Genomic DNA, 8,137 nt, shown 5'->3' on the forward strand with positions numbered 1-8,137 from the left:
GTACACTATAAAAAGGCAGAAAGTACATACTTACTCACTGGGACAGGTTATGAGACAGCTCCATGGTGAACAACTAGTATCATCATGATAACGGCAGTAAGGAAGCCAAGTCCCTCTTAGGCCATATATACAATGAGGCTAAATACGGATGTCAATTTTGAGTGCTTGATCCTACACACAAAATTTGGTTACAATTGATTAATATATTATACATTTTATTGGGTAGAGATTGTGGGGTGGAGGTTTCAAATATTGTTGAAGAGGGCCTTGAAGTCAAAAAGTTGTGACATTATGTACATGTCCAGTCTAAGCAAATAACATGTTCCATACAACATTTGTAAATGCAACTATTTAGACTGATACAAGAATGAGTCCGATTTTAATTTGTGTGTGTGTGTTGGGGAAGCCCGGGGCCCAGCAGATGTGAGCAGATGTCAGAGTAAGTGAGCGGGGACTTGGGAGAGAGAGCGCAATGTGCCGGGCCAACGCTCTAATTTACGCATGAGTGGAGCTGCGCCACCGATATTTACATTTAAATTGATGTTTCAGATACTTAATTAAAGACGAGGACTGGGCTCTTCTGGTCGACGGCAGGTTCTTCCTCATCTTCCTCCTCCTCACCGAAGCCAACAGACCACTCACTGGAACCTAGAGCACTTCCCAAAACCCATATAAATATTTCACTGGAGTCACATTAGCCACAGTGGTCCCAGTCCTCGCTACGGTAATTTGCGAGAACATTACTGAAGACACAATGCCCCCTGGTGGATTCTAATTCAACCCATGCTTCAGCAGCGGCTACATTGTTAATGTAGCTGAAATGCTGGCCTCGGTTTGAATCAGCCATTGTTTTGTAGACTGCCCCGATGAAGACCCGGTACTGAAAAGTCGGGGAGGGGGTGATATTAATGCACCGGGCCTCCAGTCTGATGATGAGGAGGCCCCTGTGGGGCCCGCGCTATAATGCAGTGGCACTCCAACACTGATGAACTGAAGTCCCAGCATGCCTCTCCTGGTCTCCTGCTTCCGCCCACCGAGGGACCCGTGGCTCGGCGCAGGACATCCTCCTCAACCACTTACTCCCCAACAGCCTTTTAATAGAGTTTAAAAGAGGGTTATTAACATTACCTGCTAATTATGTTAAGGACCTAATTAGAGAAAAAGAAAAAAGGGCCTTTTTTGGTCTAATTAGGTTTTCTTTTTAAGTACACTGATAACCAGGGGAATGCCAAGATCTCCGTAGAAATGAGAGTGCAATGAGCCAGTGAGAGGCTCCTTCGGAAGAGAAGTTAACCCTCTCATCAGCCGAGTTGACTCTATTAACGGGGCCCTGGCAGAGTGCAATTACCACCCAAATCGTTTATTTAGGATGTGTTTATCTGGAGTGGACCGCATCATTTAGCGCGTTATAAACTCACTGCCGGCTTCATTAGTGATTACAGTCGGTGGGTGGTAATACCTGCCTGATACAGCCAACTGAAGCCTGATGCTATCAGTGCGCTGCTGAATTACACCGACGGGACTTAATTTTTCACCAGCCGTGAACATTTCCTGCTGCTTCCTCCGCTTGCCGCGAACACGCTCAGCGCTATGCTGCAGGCTCTCCGGCGAGCTTAAGCCAGCGCTCAGCCATTGATTATAGGATCTGGCCTTGAAATCACACAAAAACGATACCACGGCCAAGTAGGTTCTGCAATACCAGATACCTGTAAGCACACGCCAAAACATTTGATATTGTCCTCGTGCACCACGCAAGTAGAGCGCCTTTATCCAGTTCTTCACCGAGAAATGAAACGTCATACTTCAGGAGTGTTTCAAACGCAATTCAAAGCCATTACTGGGGTTCAAGTGCAGCACTCCGTCCGCTTCTGCGTCTGACACCGGTTCCTGAAAACAGTCTGAAGGGAATGAAGACAGAAAACGAGCTACGAGTTGACACGGATTGCCCTGATGGCTGCGCGGAGCCAGAACTTCACAAAGCGCCTCCTTTTGTGATTACATGTTTAATTTACTTCTCATCTCAAAATTGTCCACTATGACAGAGCCAATTTGTCGTGATCCCGCGCAAGTGTCAGCCAAACCGGGGGGGCAGCACACTCTCACCGTCCTAATGGAATCTCAATGAAGCTGGAACAGAGGGTCCACGGGAGCAGACAGCCCTCGCCCATTACGTGAAGGGACCCTCCTTCACCCGGACACCCCTCACTCACTGCTGTTATTATCGCTTCATGCCGCAGGCTAAAGAGCCAGGTGTCTAGGAAAAAAGGCAGAGAAGAAAAGAGGTTACTATTACTTATCGCTGTGTACCTTGACATTTTCTAGATCTGGTTTGGAGGGAAATAGGCAGTCTTCTAAATTGACAGCAGTGGACACTGTGTTTAAAGTGATCTCCGATCGTAGCCTTGCAGTCAGGTCCTATTTTATTTTCAAAGCCGAATCATGAATAGACAGGCAAACTATAGACATTAGGACTACGGGCGTCTCCCGGACTTTCATTTTTGTCTTTTTTAGAGAAACAACCGTAGTTCAGTTTCGAAACAATTTTCCCCGTTTTATATTACTCAAGTTTTACAAATGCCCAATATCATGCAAATTTGCTAAAGTGGGGTTCTACCATGTACTTTGCTGGTGTAAAAGACTGTTGTGTCATCACTTTATGTAAAAAAAATCGAATAAGCTACAAGTGTACATCTGACATTACCTTAGAATGAAACCTGACCAACAAGTCCCATATTTTCTAATACTGATTTAACAACAATTCATTTATCAACACTATTGGATAGATACTGTGCATTGAACAAAATCTTTTAAAAACACAAAATGAAAATAATTTAACAATTATGTTTTTGTATTTAACAAACACACAAATAAATTATATTTATATTTACATTCATTCATTTAGCAGATGCTTTTATCAAACCAACTCCAAATGAGGGAGCATTTAACATTTTGTCAACATTAATAAATGAATGAACAAAGCTCACGATACAATGATACAAAATACAATTAATATGCGATTGTGCAAAAAATGAATAGCATAACCCTGGAGAAATCCTGTGAAAACAGAAGGTTCATGCTATACACACAAAACAATGCTTTAGAATGCTGCAATACCGACAAGAGAATTACTTCACATTTCATTATCATTCAAGAAGTAGTATATATGTGCTTTTGTGTTTCAAACACAAGCACAATAGTGCTCTAAGCAACATTTGTTCAATATCAAACACAAGAATAAGTACTTTTTGTACTTTTTTGGCCCTTGAAGGGCCATTGAGGGACCCCCGGGAGCAGTCTTTGAGAGCAGCATGTTTAATGGGCCAGCGCAGGGAGCATTGCCATGCAAGCTAAAAATGTTTACTGTTTGCTCAGCCAGACCGAAGTCAAGAAAGACAAGACGAATTTGATTGCTAATGCAAAAATAACAGACAATCATAAATCATGGAAGTGGGAGTCGATGACGAGAGTTAATCAATACGAGCCCTGACTTTACCATTGTGCGGAGTGGCACTCCATTTATAACAGAGGAGTTTGAGGAGAAACATTACTCACATTAGGGTATGCATGGAGGAGGGCGAGGGCAAGAGGAGAGGGTGCTTAGTCACCGAAGCTGCAGAACGCTGGGAGAGTGTCTGAACGGCAGCCATCGCCATGGCTCTGCAGGTGCGCAAACATCAATTCCACAGACCCAAGTTTTTGCTTTCCTCCACGCGTTAAGGTGTGGGACACGTTGCAACTCAATTGGCTTGTTTTCTAAAAAAAAAGAAGAAGAGAAGAAAAACAATGTGCATCTCCTGCGACAAATAAACAGAAAAGTTCACTAAATTCCATTATATTCAGCTGAGAGGAATGCTGTCCACAACTGTTGAGTCTCCTTGATTTCCTTTCTGAAAGTCGGGCAGCCTACTCGATTTGAGTGGGTCTAGGATGGAGCTCTCTGGGGAAATTGGGCCCGGGGAGCGCAGGCTGATTTACTCTGGGCTTGACCCGTCTGCACAATGAGCTGAAGGCACAGAGGCGACACAGGGATCTCATCCCCGCAATATTTTCTTACGCACACTAAAGGACAGGCCTAATGCACCACAGCCCGGGCAATGCTTTCTCTCCTTCATCTCCTGGCCTTTCTCATTCCCGGCTATTTTCTCACCCTGCTGTATTTTTTTCTCACCAGTCACCCATCCGGTGATTCCGGGTGGGATGTATGACTTAATTTGAGTTTCATTGGATTCATATTGCTTTGAAACAGGAGAGGACATATCAGATTGATCAAGAGCCAATTTAATTCAGGATTCGTGGAGTCTGCATCATTCAACATGCCAAGTAAAGTGCGTTCAGCGTGGGTTCTATTTGTGAAGCAACAATGTCTTCACAATCCGGAGACAAAGAACAGCCTTCCATGATTAGAAAATACTATAATGGCTTCTCTTGAAATATCTTCCTCACCTATCAATACAGATAAAAGGTAGGGTAAGAAAGAAAGTGCTTAAGGTCCGCACCATTTAGAGTAAACTTATTGATTTTCTAGGATGCTCTTGTCGAGGTGGAGCCAATGATTATTACCGGATGAATAGTAGAATGAATGGTAGACAAATAAAAAATGTTTTAAAGTTTAAAAATATTAGGTGGTGTTATGGGTTACAGCACCCATTGACTAGGCATTGGTTTTGAGTTCATACTATAGAAGTGAATGGGTACCGCTGTTGTTCGGTTACCAACATTCTTCAAAATATCTTCTTTTGTGATCTGCAGAAGAAAGAATTTTCATTTTGGGGTGAACTATCACTTTAAGAGCAACAGTAACATCACTACGTATGAATTTTCATTATAAAAAAGGGTTGTAGTTTAAAACAGTTTTACTCTAGTATTACTCGACCCAACAAGTAAAACCTTCAAAAGACAAAAACAGTCACAGTTGGACAAAACAGTTCAAATTGTATTTGTTTTCCTTTCTGTCACAAAGTTCTATCCCCAACACCCATAACAGGTCACATCAACAAGCTGCTACCCGAGATAACATGCGGGCACACACACACATACCCACTTTTCTCAGCCTCTGCTTCAGTCCACTCGTCCTGACCTCTGGAAACGGTTAGAAATTTCACACAATATCCCAGCACAGCAGTGTCTGTGGCAACACTGGGAGCCAATATGTTTCCATAATTGGGCCTGTAGTGGGGGCAGAGTCCAAGGCAATTAATCCTTTCCTCCTCTGTTGTTTTGCGGCCGGATGGCGGCGACTAGGTACAGAGTAATTGGACGGGAGCGCCCTTGTCCCCTCCGCTTCACATTAATATCCCTCCACCCAAGCTTTAATCCCGGCCAGGCCTCAGCCCGCGTCGCCTGAATTGCTTCCATGTCAAGTGCTTGCAACATCCACGTGGATCCTGCCAGCAGAGAAACGAGGGCAATGATAAATAGGAAAACAGCAATCAAGGAATGCGTTAAGAATGGGCTGATGTTCTAAAAAGTGAACCGGAATCATCCACAGGTGTCACACCTGTCTGCAAATACTTATTTAATTCTTAAGGCCAGGTTTCACAGACAAGGGTTCCCTTAAGCCAGGTCTCCCGCATTCCTTCCAAACTCTGACGGACAATAAAACGGTTACACTTTCCTTGAAGCATGTATGTACCATGCATTATAAAGAGTTATTAAAGGGTAAAATGCATTGTAATTCTTCATATTGTGTGTTGTAATGCATTATCTGTAGTTGTACAGAATTATAACCAAGTTAAAATGTTTAGTGTAACAATGAATTGCTAAGTGTTACAATAGATTAACTGTAATAACAATTATTTATAAGACATTACAATGCATTAAAAGGTGCATTAGTGTTACCAATAAAACATTTAAAACCACTGCGTATTCTTTAATAAAATGAATTTATCTGATATCATTAACATAACTGTAAGGCATAATAAATTGTATCTAACTAGTCACTTCACAAACAATAAATGAAGGAGAAAGGGAGAGAAAACGTATTCTTCAATGTTCATAATTATTTTGGATGATAAGAGATGAGAACTTCTGGCCAGCCATGTGAAAGTCAGGCTAGAGACACAGCCAGCAATCTATAAGTGCAACTGGTTCAAACTGCACTAATGTTTATTGTTTATTATCATAGTTAAAGGCAGGGTGTCCGATTTCAGAACAATGCTTGTTTAGACTAAGTCGGGCCGAGTACCGAAACAACCTTGTAGCCAATCAGCAGTATGGTGCACAGTGCACAGGATGGACATTAGTCGAGCCGAGCGCTGACGAAAGCGAAAGATGGGGGTAGGGGTGTGTCTGTTTTCTATTTGAACATTAACAACGGCTATGAGAAATCGGACATCCCGCCTTTAACTATCAATGTCAATAATAGGCGTTACTTGCAGTCATAAGTGTGACCCAGTGTGTGAAAACTAGGCAAAAAATCTAGTTATCATTAGTGACGAGCATCAGAGTTTGATTTTAACCATTTATTTCAATATGATTTACTGTAAGTCTTAGGCGTGGCCTCAGTCCGTCAAAATCAAACTAAATCAAAATCTAAAGATTAAACTTTCACAGGACATTCTTTACATTTAGTCGGTTGCCAAGCTGAAAAAAATAATAGAACCCTGCTCAAAACACACTAGATGCAGATGGGAATCAATAGAACACCCTTTAATTACGTTTTTTTTTTATTTTGCAATAGAAAAATGTGAGATTCATAATGGTATTTTAAATGGAGCCCACTAGAATTTATGTACCTCAATGTCTAAAAAAAATGAGTAGAGTGGGTTTATGAAGTACATAAAAAATAAATGCCTTTATAACTGGGTTTTCGCCTAGATCACAAATGTGCATTGAAAATTGCCAGCTGATAAAACCTGTGCTTGTATAGCCTATATATACCATCTAAAGCTAGATGTGACTCTTAACTGGCTGAGAGACAGTGATGAACAAAACCAGCAAGTCCCTGCAGCTGTCATTGGCTATTAAAATCTTGCCAGCAATAAATCTTACAGAATGCTCTTGATTACATATAGATGCATACACTATGCATTCGTGAATGTGATGATGCTCATGGGTTGTAGATCTGGGACGGGTGAGTTGGCTGGAGGGGGTGCTCACAACAAAAAAACTGGACTACACCACTGCACTTAATGTGCTTTAGGATCAAAATGTTTTTTATACATGTCTCAATATAATTGCAAAACAAAGGCAGATATTTGTAAAAATGAATCAGAATTATGCAATGGATTGTGAGGTTAAACAGAGGGGTCACTTTGTGGTGAAGGTTCATGAGTCGTTTTCTGAGTCAAAACACCACAGGCACTTCTGGACCCAGCAACAAAAACTGACACTTACTGTAATTCTGGCGCAGATCTGTGAACAAAGCATATTCTTTTCTTTTATTCTGTCTCAGTCTCTGTTCTTCCTTTGTAGGTTCTCTCTCTCTCTCTCTAATCTCCTCCAGCAACTTTTATAAGCCTAGGTGCACCTCAAAAACAAATCAATAGAGGTGTAATAGCACAGAGCGTGCTTTGTAATTTTTATATCATTAGTTTTGTTTTTTCACACATGCTTCTCATGCATCAAAAGGTTGGGTGGGGGTGAGGGGAGGTGGAACATGCAACGGCGTCTCCTCGTAAAGTTTATTTAGTATTCTATGAATATCATATCAGTTATGTTTCCTAATGACTTGGCAGAGGTGACAGTGGACATGGGGAGGGGGTGCAGGTGCTGATAGGGAAGGCAGGGGGGAAAAAAGGGAAAATCAATAGGAGTAGCAGACTTTTCCGCAGCATGCTGGAGAGGGGATCTATTGTGGAGGAATTATGATTTATGTCAGGGGTGGAAGAGCCGTCAGGGTGCGGCATAGACGGAGGTGTGCGCCAATAATGATTAATGCCCCCCCTCTGTCCCCGACACGAGGCAGGCGCGGCCCCTCTCTCGCCCACCCCGCACACCCACCTCAGTAGCTTTTGCATACTCCTCAAAACTGGGTTTCATTCTCCAGCTCTACCAAAGATGCAGCCATTCCTTTCATATCAAACCTGTTTTACACAACAAGCAGAAACAAATGATAAAAATGAATTTTGGAACACTACATTGAGTTAACACAGTATATTGAAATTGGTCAATGTAAAATTAATTGGAGTATGCATCA

The 8,137-nt window shown here is 42.1% G+C and overlaps 1 long non-coding RNA gene across 2 annotated transcripts; it reads right to left on the reverse strand.

The window, feature by feature from the left end:
- Window positions 1–275: 275 nt before the first annotated feature.
- On the reverse strand, window positions 276–7,788 carry LOC130429008 (uncharacterized). Of its 2 annotated transcripts, none has more exons than XR_008907523.1 (5): window positions 7,336–7,788; window positions 5,042–5,384; window positions 3,553–3,753; window positions 2,104–2,254; window positions 276–1,091 (listed from the first exon to the last, which is right to left on the reverse strand). It is a non-coding gene; the product is annotated as an uncharacterized LOC130429008 (long non-coding RNA). The 2 variants fall into 2 exon arrangements; XR_008907522.1 differs by having other exon boundaries at window positions 5,038–5,384.
- Between the last annotated feature and the right edge of the window lie 349 nt (window positions 7,789–8,137).

This window comes from Triplophysa dalaica, chromosome 9 (assembly GCF_015846415.1).
Source record: "Triplophysa dalaica isolate WHDGS20190420 chromosome 9, ASM1584641v1, whole genome shotgun sequence".
Classification (NCBI taxonomy): Eukaryota; Metazoa; Chordata; class Actinopteri; order Cypriniformes; family Nemacheilidae; genus Triplophysa; species Triplophysa dalaica.